The sequence below is a fragment of the Bos indicus genome, chromosome 3 (genome assembly GCF_029378745.1).
Source record: "Bos indicus isolate NIAB-ARS_2022 breed Sahiwal x Tharparkar chromosome 3, NIAB-ARS_B.indTharparkar_mat_pri_1.0, whole genome shotgun sequence".
NCBI classification, from domain to species: Eukaryota; Metazoa; Chordata; class Mammalia; order Artiodactyla; family Bovidae; genus Bos; species Bos indicus.
This window is the reverse complement of record NC_091762.1, coordinates 90,466,357-90,483,271: the sequence shown is the minus strand read 5'-3', so window position 1 is coordinate 90,483,271 and position 16,915 is coordinate 90,466,357. Positions and strand designations below refer to the sequence as shown.

At 40.4% G+C, this 16,915-nt stretch overlaps 1 long non-coding RNA gene across 1 annotated transcript in view; it reads right to left on the bottom strand.

The window, feature by feature from the left end:
- Positions 1-583: 583 nt before the first annotated feature.
- The window catches only part of LOC109556247 (uncharacterized), a 32,203-nt gene continuing 15,871 nt past the window's right edge, over positions 584-16,915 (bottom strand). Inside the window, exons 3-4 of the long non-coding RNA XR_011565876.1 lie at positions 11,435-11,516; positions 584-9,104 (exon numbers count right to left, since the gene is read on the bottom strand). This is a non-coding gene — a long non-coding RNA (uncharacterized lncRNA). The remainder of the gene's footprint in view (positions 9,105-11,434; positions 11,517-16,915) is intronic.

Below are 16,915 nucleotides of genomic sequence, written 5' to 3'. Positions count from 1 at the left end.
TTTCATGTTTATTCATAGACATGCACAAGGCGCAGAAGATTTGAGATGCTCATCACACACGACACCAGCTAAGTTCAAACTAGGAGATGCTTGGTCTTCTCATCTTGGCCCACCCTATAAATGAGCGTCCTCCTTGTGTTCTAACAGGCCAGGTTTTTCACACATTTTTGCTCTCTGTTGGTGATTTTACTGTTGAAAATGCCACCACCAAACATAGTTGCAATTCTGTCTAGGGTTTCTAAGTGTAGGAAGATTGTGATGTGCCTTACAGAGAAAAATATGTGTGTGTTTGACCAGCTTCCTTTAGCCATGAGTTATAGCACTGTTGGGTGTGAGCTCAAGGCTAATGATTCAACAATATATATTAAATAAGGTATCTTTAAACAGAAATTCACATAAAACAGGATTATGAATTGATTAGTTGACAAAGGTGTTGTGAACAGAGGCTCAGAGGAGCCTAACACTATATTTCCCCTAGGAGCCAAGGTTCAGTATTTTCTAATTTGGTACTTGTGGCAACTTTATAGAACATAGGTCCATAAATAACAAGAATTAGCTGTAATTCAGTGACAGCTCAAAAGTCTCCAAATCTCTGACCTCTTTATTTAAACCAGTGCCACTCCTCTCCAGAGGCACTTCCCATTTCCTTTCTCACCATTAGTTTTCTCCATGGCACTAATCACCTTCTGACATATTCAATAGCATGACTTTAATTGTTTATTTTTTGCCTCTCTCCTCTAGAAAGTAAGTATACACACTACTATATATAAAATAAAAAACTAGTAAGAACCTTCATGACAAATAGATGGGGAAAAAGTGGATGGTGGCAGATTTTATTTTCTTAGGTTCCAAAATCACTGCTGACAGTGACTTGAGCTGTGAAATTAAAAGATGCTTGCTCCTTGAAAGAAGCTATGACAGACCTAGACAGCATATTGAAAAGCAAAGTTATCACTTTGCTGAAAAAGGGCCATATAGCCAAAGCTATGGTTTTTCCAGTAGTTATGTATGGATGTGAAAGTTTGACCATAAAGAAGGCTGAGTGCTGAAGAATTGATGCTTTTGAACTGTGGTGCTGGAGAAGACTCTTGAGAGTCTCTTGGACTGCAAGGAGATCAAACCAGTTAATCCTAAAGGAAATCAACCCTGAATATTCATTGGAAGGACTGATGCTAAGTCTGAAGATCTAATACTTTGGCCACCTGATGCAAAGAGCTGACTCATTGGACGAGATCCTGATGCTGGGAAAGATTGAGGGCAGGAAGAGAAAGGGACCACAGAAGATGAGATGGCTGGATGGCATCACTGACTCCATGGACGTGACTTTGAGCAGACTCCAGGAGATAACAAAGGACAGGGAGTACTGGCATGCTGCAGTCCCTGGGGCCACAAAGAGTTGCACGTTTTAACGACTGAACAACAGCAGCAAGAAGAACCTACTGTACAGCACAGGGAATTTGACTCAGTACTCTATAATGACCTATATGGGAAAAGAATCTTAAAAAGAGTTGATATATGCATCCATATCTAAGTATAACTGAATCGCTTTGCTGTACAGCAGAAACTAATACAACATTGTAAATCAACTATGCTCCAATAAAATTTTTAAAAAGTAAGCTTTACGAAGGCAGGGATGTTTGTCTGTCTGGTTCAATGCTCTAAACTCAGCACTTAAATAATAAGTAATGCAGAGTAACCATATAAGAAAGAGTTGAAAGGGTGAATGAATGGATGAATGAATTACGTATGCTTGTCAAGACTTCTGGGAGGAAAACCAGCAGGTCCTGTGTCTCTTCCTGACTCTATTAGTCTCTTGGTGACTATATTACTTTAGCTAAAATATGTGCTTCATTAGGCTTGTACTTCTTTAAGCTTCATTCATGAAGCATAAGGGTAGAGTTTGAGCATTTTGTAGATTGTGTTCTGCTTTTAAAATAGAGAAAAGCTATGCATACCCTACCTAGAAAAAAATACATATTCAGATTTACATGCAACATTTTACACATATCTTCAGGTGCTTTGTGGAATGCTATCTATAATTTGTGGATCTCAGTTTGAGAAATGGCAGCCTTGGACTAGACTGAGTATCTGAGTTATCTTCTTTTAACCTCCTTTTTTTTTTTTGACCCTCCCTTAGGAAAAAAAGGAGTCCTCAAAACTTACCACATACATAGCTTTGGGTTAGGTGATACGAGGAAAGCATCAGTTCAGTTCAGTTCACTTCAATCACTCAGTCGTGTCAGACTCTTTGTGACCCCATGAATCATAGCATGCCAGGCTTCCTGTCCATCATCAACTCCCAGAGTTCACTCAAACTCATGTCCATTGAGTCAGTAATGTCATCCAGCCATCTCATCCTTTGTCATCCCCTTCTCCTCCTGCCCCCAATCCCTCCCAGTATCAGGGTCTTTTCCAATGAGTCAACTCTTTGCATGAGGTGGCCAAAATACTGGAGTTTCAGCTTCAGCATCAGTCCTTCCAAAGGACACCCAGGATTGGTCTCCTTTAGAATGGACTGGTTGGATCCCCTTGCAGTCCAAGGGACTCTCAAGAGCCTTCTCTAACACCACAGTTCAAAAGCATCAATTCTTCGGGGCTCAGCTTTCTTTTTTTTTTTTATTTTATTTTTACACTTTACATAATTGTATTAGTTTTGCCAAATATCAAAATGAATCCATCACAGGTATACATGTGCTCCCCATCCTGAACCCTCCTCCCTCCTCCCTCCCCATACCATCCCTCTGGGTCGTCCCAGTGCACTAGCCCCAAGCATCCAGTATCGTGCATTGAACCTGGACTGGCATCTCGTTTCATACATGATATTTTACATGTTTCAATGCCATTCTCCCAAATCTTCCCACCCTCTCCCTCAGCTTTCTTTACAGTCCAACTCTCACATCCATACATGACCACTGGAAAAACCATAGCCTTGACTAGACAGACCTTTGTTGGCAAAGTAAACCACCTCTGCTTTTGAATATGCTATCTAGGTTGGTCATAACTTTCCTTCCAAGGAGTAAGCGTCTTTTAATTTCATGGCTGCAGTCACCAACTGCAGTGATTTTGGAGCCCCAAAAAAATAAAGTCTGACACTGTTTCCACTGTTTCCCCATCTATTTCCCATGAAGTGATAGGACCAGATGCCATGATCTTATTTTCTGAATGTTGAGCTTTAAGCCAACTTTTTCACTCTCCTCTTTCACTTTCATCAAGAGGCTTTTTAGTTCCTCTTCATTTTCTGCCATAAGGGTGCTGTCATCTGCATATGTGAGGTTATTGACATTTCTCCCAGCAATCTTGATTCCAGCTTGTGCTTCTTCCAGTCCAGTGTTTCTCATGATGTACTCTGCATATATGTTAAATAAGCAGGGTAACAAAATACAGCCTTGACGTACTCCTTTTCCTATTTGGAACCAGTCTGTTGTGCCATGCCCAATTCTAACTGTTGCTTCCTGAGCTGCATACAGGTTTCTCAAGAGGCAGGTCAGGTAGTCTGATATTCCCATCTCTTTCAGAATTTCCAGTTTATTGTGATCCACACAGTCAAAGGCTTTGACATAGTCAATAAAGCAGAAATAGAAGTTTTTCTGGAACTCTCTTGCTTTTTCGATGATCCAGCGGATGTTGGCGATTTGATCTCTGGTTCCTCTGCCTTTTCTAAAACCGATTTGAACATTTGGAAGTTCACTGTTCATGTATTACTGAAGCCTGGCTTGGAGAATTTTGAGCATTACTTTACAAGCTTGTGAGATGAGTGCAATTGTGTGGTAGTTTGAGCATTCTTTGGCATTGCCTTTCTTTGGGATTGGAATGAAAACTGACCTTCTCCAGTCCTGTGGCCACTGCTGAGTTTTCCAAATGTGCTTGCACATTGAGTGCAGCACTTTCAGAGCATCATCTTTTAGGATTTGAAATAGCTTAGCTGGAATTCCATCACCTCCACTAGCTTTGTTCATAGTGATGCTTTCTAAGGCCCACTTGACTTCACATTCCAGGATGTCTGGCTCTAGGTGAGTGATCACACTATTGTGATTATTGGGTCGTGAGAGAAAAGCATAGGAGATGTAATAAAAATAAGACTCAATTTTCAGCCTCAGTGGTATAACAAAAGAGAACAGAGAGTAAAATATAAAATAAATTAATTTTAGATGGAGGGCATATACTGGGCAAAGACAAAGATATGAAAAATTCAGGAGATGGTTGTGGAATGAATAGTTCTGGTTTCTATCTGGGAACCCCTGTCAGGCTTAACTACACAAGTCGATTAGGGAAGAAACAAGTTGTCCTGTTTTGTCAGCAAGAGCACAGGAAGACTACAGTCATCTGCAACTGAAGCTATCGTGGATAATTTTGTTCCATCCCCACCACCTTGTCCTACCCCAAGACAGCCAATGTCTAGACCCAGTGGCCAGGAATTGCTTGGCTTTCTTCTTTCCACCCCTATCATTTATTATGCATGTACTAAGTACCTATTCTGTACCATATATTTTCATATACATGGTCTCATTTATTTACTACTTTTTTTCAGATGAGGCAGTTGAAGCTCAAAAAGCCACATTTATTGGTAGAGCCAATGCTAAGAATCCATGGCTTATGACTGCAAATCCATGTTCTTTATCCTGCACCATACTGCTTTTGACTGGGCACACCTATCCTCAGTTGTAGTGGAGTGGAATTTGAAAGGATGCAGAGATAAGGATGTAGCCTGAAGGAATTTGGAACAAGGTGATGGACATATGTCAGGATGTTATAACAGAGACACCAAGTTAAGATAATGCACCACAGAGAATGGACTGTTTACACCATGCTGCAGGTGATACCGGCATTGTGACACCCCCTAAAATACAAACATCTCCTCTTAAAGTGTTTAATTATGACACCATTAAATCACAATAAATATTATTATTTTTTGGAATATATGGTTCAGGAGCTGAGAGACAGAAGACTTGTTTGAGTTCTTAGAACTTGTCAGGAAAAGACCCAGACTTTGGACCCAGGGGTGAATGATTCCACAGTTGGCCTTTTTCCTACCCTATAGCATTGCTTTTCTGGTTTGAACGTAGACTTTGTTGTGAAGAGAGAACTCGCCAGATAAGTATTCCATTCTGCACTTAGGAAAGTTTAGGTGGAGCCAATTGATTTCAAATGGTTCTTCTAGTAGACACTTTCACAACTCCCAATTTCCAACTTGTTTTATAGAACTCTTGGATCCCACATGTCTTCCTCCTGCTTTTATTCGAGGACATATGGCTTTCTAACTGGAATCCCTTCTCCATAAGCCAGTGAACCTTGATTGAACAGGAAATTAAGTTCCTTCCCTCTAGTTTGCACACTTGCCAGCTGTCCCCTCCATTTCCCTTTTACAGCCCAGGTAATATGCGAAGACAGACCCTGCGTGTACCAGTTGGTGAGAAAAAATGCTAACTGTTGGTTGAACCTGAAGAATGGCCCTACAGATGTTTCTATAGCCATTGTATTCCACACATCCTGCTCTCTGCTTTCACTTAACTAATTAGTATTTCCACAATCAGGACATCCATGTGCCCCATCTTGGTGCCTCTGCTCAAACTATCTCATTTAATCTATGGCCCCTTAACCTCAAATCCTCTTGCCTAAAACTTGTTTATCTTTAAAACAAAGAAAAAAAATAGCTCAAATGCTACTTCCTCTAAGAAGTCTTCACTGGTCTCCAATGATGGTGATCTCTACTTTACATACTCACCTGTACACCTCTTATGGTACCTTATATTATCACAATTTATAAAAATGTATGAAAGTGTATTTTCTCCTCTACTTAGCTACTTGACACCTCAATTTTCTTATGACAGGAACTCTATGGGATTAACATTTGATTCCCCACAACACAGTGTCTTGTGTGTACTAGTTAAATTCCTCGCCAAAACGATCATTGTCATCATACTGTCTCTAACTTAACAAGCACTTATTTTGAGCCAAGTTATTTTTCATGCATTACTTCCATTTTTTACAATAACCCTGAAGGGTATTTTTCAATATCCTCATTGTTCAAGTGAGGAAATCAAGACTCAAGTCAGCCAATAATTGGAGGAGCAAGAATTCAATCTTGAGTCTAGGTTTCCAAAGCCCATTCTTCTTGACAATACAGTTTGATGTTACTGAAAAATATGCTTTAAATAAGTGAGGGATTGCATATATTCATGGAAGTCTCTCGCACCCCTACCATCTGAAACAAAATTAAGATCAGAAAAAGGTCACTGGGGAGGGAGGATGGAGGAGGGTTCAGGATGGGGAACACATGTATACCTGTGGCAGATTCATTTCGATATTTGGCAAAACCAATACAATATTGTAAAGTTTAAAAATAAAATAAAATTAAAAAAAAAAAAAACTCAAGTGAAAAATCCCTCCCCCCAAAAAAGAGAAAAAGGTCACTGAGTACCTCCAATAGTTGTCAAGAAGTCCTTAAACAAAATAAATAAAGCCATTTATTTTGAGAAACATTGCAGTATAGTGATCTTGAACACAAATTCTAGAACTAGATTTCCTTCAACTGAATGTTGATTCTCCTATTTGATAACTAGGTGTTCTTGGAATTACTTAACCTCTGTCTCATTTCGTCATTTGTAAAATGGGCATCATCATCATGATCATCTTCATCACCATTCCTGCTTCCAAAGGTTTATTGTGAGAATTAAATGAGTCATATAAATAAGGAACTTAGGAATGTGCTCAAAAGCTTAGTTGAGTTTTTATTGGGCCAGCCATTGCAAATTGCTGGCTTATAGATAGGATCCAGTTTACAGACTGTTTTTAACTGTAATTGTTTCACTTAGTATATTCTAAAGCAGTAATTTACTGCTAACATTTAAAATACTTTAGATTATCCACAAAAAATGCAGATTTCTCTTGGAAAATCAGACAATCTAGTAACTCTGAAAACCTCTTGCTCCCTGGCCATAATCTATTGGTCCATGAGTAACAACTGGCCCTATTTTTAAAAAGCATGCTCCTAGGACTTCTCTCAGTGCCTAAGACTCCAAGCTACCAATGCAGGGGGCCTGGGTTGCATCCTCGTCAGGGCACTAGAATTTACATGCTGCAACTAACAAGCCCACGTGAGACAACCAAGACTAAATGCAGACAAATAAATTAATTAATTTAAAAATTAAAATAAAAAAGGATGAACTCTTCAGTATATTATCAGGATCCTTATATGCAGGTCAAGAAGCAACAGTTAGAACTGGACATGGAACAACAGACTGGTTCCAAATTGGGAAAGGAGTACATCAAAACTGTATATTGTCACCCTGCTTATTTAATTTGTATGCAGAGTACATCATGAGAAACACTGGGTTGGATGAAGCACAAGCTGGAATCAAGATTTCCAGAAGAAATATCAATAACATCAGATATGCAGATGACACCACTCTTATGGTAGAAAGCAAAAAAGAACTAAAGAGCCTCTTGATGAAAGTGAAAGAGGAGCATGAAAAAGTTGGCTTAAAGCTCAACATTCAGAAAGCTAAGATCATGGCATCTGGTTCCATCACTTCATGGCAAATAAATGGGGAAATAGTGGAAATAGTGGCAGACTTTACTTTTGGGGGCTCCAAAATCACTTCAGATGGTAATTGCAGCCATAAAATTAAAAGATACTTGCTCCTTGGAAGAAAAGCTATGACCAACCTAGACACAATATTAAAAAACAGAGACATTACTTTGCAACAAAGGTCCATCTAGTCAAAGCTATGATTTTTCCAGTAGTCATGTATGGATAGAGAGTTGGAATATAAAGAAAGCTGAGTGCTGAAGAATTGATGCTTTTGAACTGTGGTGTTGGAGAAGACTCTTGAGAGTCTCTTGGACTGCAAGGAGATCCAACCAGTCCATCCTAAAGGAAATCAGTCCCGAATATTCATTGGAAGGACTGATGTTAAAGCTGAAGTTCCAACACTTTGGCCACCCTATGCAAAGAACTGACTTATTTGAAAAGACTCTGATGCTGAGAAATATTGAAGGCAGGAGGAGAAAGGGTCAACAGAGGATAAGATGGTTGGATGGCATCACTGACTCAATGAACATGAGTTTGAGTAAACTCTGGGAGTTGATGATGCACAGGAAGGCCTGGTGTGCTGCAGTCCATGGGGTCACAAAGAGTCAGACACGACTGAGTGACTGAACTGACCTGAGCTGAACTAAGTCACCTTATGCTCAAACACTCTCACATATATATTTTGCTCCTGAAATTGTGATCCCTGTGTTCAGATCAGATCAGATCAGTCGCTCAGTCGTGTCCAACTCTTTGCGACCCCATGAATCCCAGCACACCAGGCCTCCCTGTCCCTCACCAACTCCCGGAGTTCACCCAGACTCACGTCCATTGAGTCAGTGATGCCATCCAGCCATCTTATCCTCTGTCGTCCCCTTCTCTTCCTGCCCCCAATCCCTCCCAGCATCAGAGGCTTTTCCAATGAGTCAACTCTTCCAATGAGGTGGCCAAAGTACTGGACTTTCAGCTTTAGCATCATTCCTTCCAAAGAAATCCCAGGGCTGATCTCCTTCAGAATGGACTGGTTGGATCTCCTTGCAGTCCAAGGGACTCTCAAGAGTCTTCTCCAACACCACAGTTCAAAAGCATCAATTTTTCACCGCTCAGCCTTCTTCACAGTCCAACTCTCACATCCATACATGACCACAGGAAAAACCATAGCCTTGAATAGACGAACCTTTATTCGCAAAGTAATGTCTCTGCTTTTGAATATGCTATCTAGGTTGGTCATAACTTTCCTTCCAAGGAGTAAGCGTCTTTTAATTTCATGGCTGCAGTCACCATCTGTAGTGATTTTGGAGCCCAGAAAAATAAAGTCTGACACTGTTTCCACTGTTTCCCCATCTATTTCCCATGAAGTGGTGGGACTGGATGCGATGATCTTATTTTCTGAATGTTGAGCTTTAAGCCAACTTTTTCACTCTCCTCTTTCACTTCATCAAGAGGCTTTTGAGTTACTCTTCACTTTCTGCCATAAGGGTGGTGTCATCTGCACATCTGAGGTTATTGATATTTCTCCCGGCAATCTTGATTCCAGCTTGTGTTTCTTCCAGTCCAGCGTTTCTCATGATGTACTCTGCATATAAGTTAAAAAAACAGGGTGACAATATACAGCCTTGATGAACTCCTTTTCCTATTTAGAACCAGTCTGTTGTTCCATGTCCAGTTCTAACTGTTGCTTCCTGACCTGCATACAAATTTCTCAAGAGGCAGATCAGGTGGTCTGGTATTCCCATCTCTTTCAGAATCGATCCCTGTGTTATGCCCATTCTAAAAATGTTTGAACAGTTATTTAACCTACCATGTGCTTCAGTGAGTTATCAAATTTTCCAGTCCAAGTACAATTTTAAAGACTAAACCAGGTAAGCATTTATATGAGTTGGCTGATAGAAAAATGGGTGTTGGAAGAGATATAGTTAATAATCAGGAGAAAGAAAAACCCAACAGCAGACATAACACTTCATTATCATAAAGTGTCATATCAAAATGTAGCATCACACTATGATATCATATTACATGAAGGCTTGTTTATAAGGTTGGTCCCTTCTCCTCTCTTCAACTTTAAGGCCTTACTCAAATATTATACCTCTTTAGGTCTATCCAAATCTTTTAATCATATTCTCTAAACAAAACCAGAAGGAATTTCTTACTCCCCTATCTCACAGTTTGAGAAATTATCTTCTCATCCTTATCACAGCCTTCTCCACCAGACCATGAGTCTAGAACACAGACACATCATAGAATTTGCTTATGTGCCCCTTACGGCAAAGCAAAGTGCCTTGGAGTTATTTGAGAAGTCTGTATTTGAGTGAATTGAAGTAAGAAAATGAAAAAAAAAAATCATCCACTTCCTAGCCTACTTAAGCAGAGAGTATGAAATGCAATTTTTCACAAATAATTCAATAAAAAATTCAAAATGCATTAGGCATATAAGTAGGTCAACTCCCATTGGAAACATTTATGTTATTTTGCCCTTAGAGCCAGACATGAGTTGGCTTCCTCTTTGTTTTCCGTGCTAGGGCAGATGGCTTCGACTTTCTAAGTCAGTTTTCTCATTTTTTAAAATGAGAATTTCTATTTGTCCATCACATCTCACCTTGCACTTCACCTCCTATGAAAAGCCTTCCATAACATCTACAACTGGATTTAAGTGACTCTCTGTGAGCTCCTACAGCCCCCATGTTCCATCACACTACCCTGAAATTCCCTAGACTATCACTTCCAGAAAGGTAGAAATTATGCCCCGTTCGCCACAGGATCCCTTGAAGAGACGAAGTGCTCAGAAAACATTTGCTGACTGAGAAAGTAGATGAATTAGTCAGTGACTGAGTATACGTCCAAGGTATCTGTAAGAACCCAGCGCAAGTTGTCATCAGTATTACCAGCAACGTCCAATACGGAGAAGCAAAGCTGAGAAGTCTGCTTTGGCCAAAGCTGCTGTCTGTTGCTCCCATCTGTCGCTGTCCTGGCCCCAGTCCTTCTCCCATTACACTCCCCTGAGCTTTCCTGAAGCTGACCCCATGCAGGCAAGGCTAGTGGGGTGTTTTCCAGCCTCACCAACCTAATTGTTCCTCATTTCCTGCCCATAAATGGTACAAGGTGCGGAGTTGCACCTCCCAATGTCCCTATTTCAATCATTTGTCTACATTAATCGACACTAATGGCTTTTACAAATGTAAGTCTTTAAGCTCCAGTAAGTTACATGTGTTTGAGGAGGCCACTGAAAAAAAGCAAATTCCCTGCTCCTTTAGCTTCCAGGGAAATGTTTTCCAAATATCCTGAAAGCAGGGGCAGAACCTAGCATTCCAAAGCCCTGTGCCTTTGCTCAGTGATCCCTCAAGAGATTGGGTTGTTATTATTAATAAAGTGTGACTTTCTCCAAATGAAAGAACAAAGCCCTGTGTGTTACCAACTGCATGGAAAAGACAGACGCAATCAGATTTGAATCACATCAGTTTACTTTGACACCAAAAATTGCATGTGTTTAACTGCTATTTACTTTAGAAATATTTTTAAGGAATTTAACAGCATTATATAACATTTTTAAAAAATATTTTTGTCCTTTAGCCCAAGACTAGAGTACTATACTATCTGTTACTATCTCAGAAGAATCACTGTCAACCTTTTTTTATAGTTATTGTATTCAATATAATACAGTTTTATTATTCTCTGTTTTCATTTAATGTTATACCATAAACATATTTTTCTGGTTATAGTTCTAGTTTTAAGAGCTAGTGCTATTTGTTGTTAATATGTACAGTTTAATCTCCCTAATCATTGACTATTATTAAACATTAAATATAAGATCAACAATTTAAAATAAAAAAAGCTAATTTAGAAAGTAAGCAACAGACTAGGGAAAAATCCATAGCAAATATAAATTGTTATGAAAGATTCATTACCCACCTTGTCATTAGCCATCTAATCAGCATCCCTAGTGAGAATTCCCAAATATCATTCTGAGAACCAGACACAGGAAGGCAAAAATCTGATGGTAAGAATAGACAACAGAAAAGAATTGTTAAAAATTGTTTGCAAACTGTAAGTAAAATGACTACCGTGAATAATTCAAAGTAAATTAAAAGGTGTGTGTGTGCTTAGTCACTCAGTAGTGTCCTTTGCAACACCATGGACTGTAGCCCACCAGGCTCCTCTATCCATGGAATTTTCTAGGCAAGAATACTGGAGTGGGTTACCATTTCCTACTCCATGGGATCTTCCTAACTGAGGGATAGAACCTGCATCAAATTAAAAGGTAAGCAGTCTCCAATTCATCAAAACAAATAAAAATCTAATAATATAGTATTTACTTAATATATCTATATCTGTATATCTATATGTGTAATATAGTATTGCTACAGTCCATGGGGTCACAAAGAGTCGGACACGACTGAGCCACTTCACTTTCTTTCTTTCTATAGTTCCTTTTGGAGAAGGAAATGGCAACTCAATCTAGTGTTCTTGCCAGGAGAATCCCATGGACAGAGAGGCCTGGTGGGGCTGCGGTCAATGGGGTTGCAAAGAGTCGGACACAACTAAGCAACTAAGACACACACAAGACTAGTTAGCCAGTACAATTAGAAGACAATCTCAAAACTACATGATCTTAACCTATCTACCCCCCTAAAGTAGACACTGAGACAAAGGCTAGTGTGCAAATAATTTATTTGGGAAATGATTCCTGGAAATAGGAGTTGGGAGCAGAGCAAATGAAACAGAAAGAGAAAAGGAAAGAAAACTTACATGAGGATGAATCGTTATTAATTTGGTCACCACACAGGAGAGTGATGCTTGATCCTGCCAGCACTCCTAAGGAGTCTTCTAGAATGTATCTCAGAACTATTTGCCCAGGAGGTCAGTGGAGGCAGAATTTATTCACTGGCTATTGACCCCATTGTTCAAGCATAAAGATTTACTGAGCATGGCCCCGCTCATTAGAATAAGACCCAGTTTCCCCCTCAGTCAGTTCTTCCATCACGAAGGTTCCATAAGACTCTTATCCTTCTCCATCAGAGGGCAGACAAACTGAAAACCACAATCACAGAAAACTAACCAATCTAATCACATGGACCACAGCCTTTTCTAACTCAGTGAAACTATGAGCCATGCCATGTGGGGCCACCCAAGACAGCTGGGTGATGGTGGAGACTTCTGACAAAATGTGGTTCACTGGAGAAGGGAATGAATGGCAAACCACTTCAGTATTCCTGCCTTGAGAAAACCATGATCAGTATGAAAAGGCAAAAAGATAGGACACTGAAAGAGGAACTCCCCAGATTGGTAGCTGCCCAATATGCTATTGGATCACTGGAAAAATAACTCCAAAGAATGAAGGACAGAGCCAAAGCAAAAACAACACCCAGTTGTGGATGTGACTGGTGATGGAAGTAAGGTCCAATGCTGTAAAGAACAATATTGCATAGGAACCTAGAATGTTAGGTCCATGATTCAAGGCAAATTGGAAATAATCTAACAGGAGATAGCAAGAGTGAACATCGACATTTTAGGAATCAACGAACTAAAATGGACTGGAATGGGTGAATTTAACTCAGATGACCATTATATCTACTACTGTGGGCAGGAATCCCTTAAAAGAAATGGAGGAGCCATCATAGTCAACAAAAGAATCCGAAATGCAATACTTGGATGCAACCTCAAAAATGACAGAATGATCTCTGTTCCTTTCCAAGGCAAACCATTCAATATCACGGTAATCCAAGCCTATGCCCTGAGCAGTAGTGCTGAAGAAGCTGAGGTTGAACGGTTCTATGAAGACCTACATGACCTTCTAGAACTAACACCCAAAAAAGATGTCCTTTTCATTATAGGGGACTGGAATGCAAAAGTAGGAAGTCAAGAAACACCTGGAGTAACAGGCAAATTTGGCCTTGGAGTACAGAATGAAGCAGGGCAAAGGCTAATAGAGTTCTGCCAAGAGAATGCACTGGTCATAGCAAACACCCTCTTCCAACAACACGAGAGAAGACTCTACACATGAACATCACCAGATGGTTGACACCGAAATCAGATTGATTATATTCTTTGCAGCCAAAGATGGAGAAGCTCTATACAGTCAGCAAAAACAAGACCGGGAGCTGACTGTGGCTCAGACGTGAACACCTTATTGCTAAATTCAGACTTAAATAGAAGAAAGGAGGGAAAACCACTAGACCATCCAGGTATAACCTAAATCAAATCCCTTATGATTATACAGTGGCAGTGAGAAATAGATTTAAGGGACTAGGTCTGATAGAGTGCCTGATGAACTATGGACAGAGGTTCATGAAAATGTACAGGAAACAGGGAGCAAGACCATTTCCAAGAAAAAGAAATGCAGAAAAGCAAAATAGCTGTCTGAGGAGGACTTACAAATAGCTCTGAAAAGAAGAGAAGCGAAAAGCAAAGGAGGAAAGGAAAGATATACCCATTTGAATGCAGAGTTCCAAAGAATAACAAGGAGCAATAAGAAAGCCTTCTTCAGTGATCAATGCAAAGAAATAGCAGAAAGCAACAGAATGGGAAAGACTATAGGTCTCTTCAAGAAAATTAGAGATAACAAGGAAACATTTCAGGCAAAGATGGGCTCAATTAATGACAGAAATGGTGTGGACCTAACAGAAGCAGAAGATATTAAGAAGAGGTGGCAAAAATACACAGAAGAACTGTACAAAAAAGATCTTCACGACCGAGGTAACCATAATGGTGTGCTCACTCACCTAGAGCCAGACATCCTGGAATGTGAAAACAAGTGGGCCTTAGGAAGCATCACTACAAACAAAACTAGTGGAGGTGATGTAATTCCAGTTGAAATATTTCAAATCCTAAAAGATGATGCTGTGAAAATGCTGCACTCAATATGCCAGCAAATTTGGAAAACTCAACAGTGGCCACAGGACTGGAAAATGTCAGTTTTCATCCCAGTTCCAAAGAAAGGCAATGCCAAAGAATGCTCAAACTGCCGCACAAATGCACTCATCTCACATGCGAGTAAAATAATGCTCAAAATTCTCCAAGCCAGACTTCAGCAATACATGAACCGTGAACTTCCAGATGTTCAAGCTGGTTTTAGAAAAGGCAGAAGAACTAGAGATCAAATTGCCAACATCCTCTGAAAGTCACTGTTGCTCAGTCATGTCCAACTCTTTGTGATCCCATGGACTATATAGTCCATGGAATTCTCCAGGCCAGAATACTGCAGTGGGTAGCCTTTCTGTTCTCCAGGGGATCTTTCCAACCCAGGGATGGAACCCAGGTCTCCCACATTGCTGGCAGATTCTTTACCAACTGAGTCACAAGGAAAGCTCATGAATACTGGCGTGGGTAGCGTATCCCTTCTCCAGGGGATCTTCCTGATCCAGGAATCTAATCGGGGTCTCCTGCATTGCAGGCAGATTCTTTACCAACTGAGCTATTAGAGAAGCCCAAACTTGTGGATCATCGATAAAGCAACAGAGTTACAGAAAAACATCTATTTCTGCTTTATAGACTATGCCAAAGCCTTTGATTGTGTGGATCATAATAAACTGTGGAAAATTCTGAAAGAGATGGGAATACCAGACCACCTGACCTGCCTCTTGAGAAATCTGTATACAGGTCAGGAAGAAACACTTAGAACTGGACATGGAACAACAGACTGGTTCCAAATAGGGAAAGGAGTACTTCAAGGCTATATATTGTCACCCTGCTTATTTAATTTGTATACAGAGTATATAATGAGAAACGCTGGACTGGATGAAGCACAAGCTGGAATCAAGAGTGCCAGAAGAAATATCAATAACCTCAGATATGCAGATGATACCACCCTTATGGCAGGAAGCAAAGAAGAACTAAAGTGTCTCTTGATGAAAGTGAAAGAGGAGCGTGAAAAAGTTTGCTTAAAATTCAACATTAAAAAAACGAAGTTCATGGCATCTGGTCCTGTCACTTCATGGCAAATAGCCAGGAAAACAATGGAAACTGTGGTAGACGTTTTTTTGGGGGGCTCCAAAATCACTGCAGTTGGTGACTGGAGCCATGAAATTAAAAGACGCTTACTCCTTGGAAGGAAAGTTATGACCAACCTAGACAGCATATTAAAAAGCAGAGATATTACTTTGCCAAAAAAGATCCATCTACTCAAAACTATTGTGTTTCCAGGAATCATGTATGAATGTGAGAGTTGGACTATAAAGAAAGCTGAGTGCCAAAGAATTGATGCTTTTGAACTGTGGTTTTGGAGAAGACTCTTGAGAGTCCCTTGGACTGCAAGGAGATCCAACCAGTCCATCATAAAGGAAATCAGTCCTGAATATTCATTGGAAGGACTGATGTTGAAGCTGAAACTCCAATCCTTTGGCCACCTGATGTGAAGAACTGACTCATTGGAAAAGACCCTGATGCTGGGAAAGATTGAAGGCAGGAGGAGAAGAGGACAATAAAGGATGAGAGGGATGGATGGCATCACTGACTCAATGGACATGAGCTTGAGTAAACTCTGGGATCTGTGATGGACAGGGAAGCCTGGCGTGCTGCAGTCCATGGGGTCGCAGAGTCAGACATGATGAAGCGACTGAACTGAACTGAACTGAGATTTGCTCATGCCTTCCATTAAGTTCATCTCCTTCCAGGAGGTGCCTAGCCGCTATTCTGCAAGTGAAACAATCTAGATCCTCACAGTCTCAGCCGTTCCAAGCCTTAATTAGTATCTATCACTTCACTCCTCCAACACCTTCTACAGGTTGCCGTCACTCCCATCTAGCAGTTGAGTCAGTCTAGGCTGCTTTCCTGGCGACCTGCCCCAAGATGATATCTCTAAGGTGTCTAAGCCCATGGCAGCTCCTGGGCACGGTTGCTTCAGTTGTCAACTTATCATTCTCACCATACATGGAAGATGAGTCCCTTGAGTTTCTGATGTACTCAACCCTGCCTCCATTCTGTGGCAGCAACCCTAGCTTCTCTTGGGAGTCAGGATCCATTACTCCCACCAACTCAGCAACTCCTTCTTTGCTTCTTGGTCTAAAGATACCAGAGCCCAAAATGGCCAGGTGAAAATACAGTTTGAAACTCGGTGGAAATCTTATTGTGTCACCTGGTTGAAGTTCCCTTCTTGGAAACTAAGCTTTTGATCCCAAAGAGCCTACTGATCAATCCCAAAAATGTCATTCTAAGACTTCTATAATCAACTCTCTTAGTCTGGTTTCCCTCAAAGGCAGAACTCAAGACAAAAATGCAGGCAGTTTATTTATGAAGTGATTCCAGAAAGAGGGGATGAGGGGCAGCAGAAAAACACAGGCGAGAAAGAGGAAGGTGAGAAAGCCAATACAAGGTAACATTGTTGATTTGGCCATAGCTATGGTAGACAGGTGCTCAATAAATGCAACTTGAAACTGTCCACCCAGGAGTCAAAGA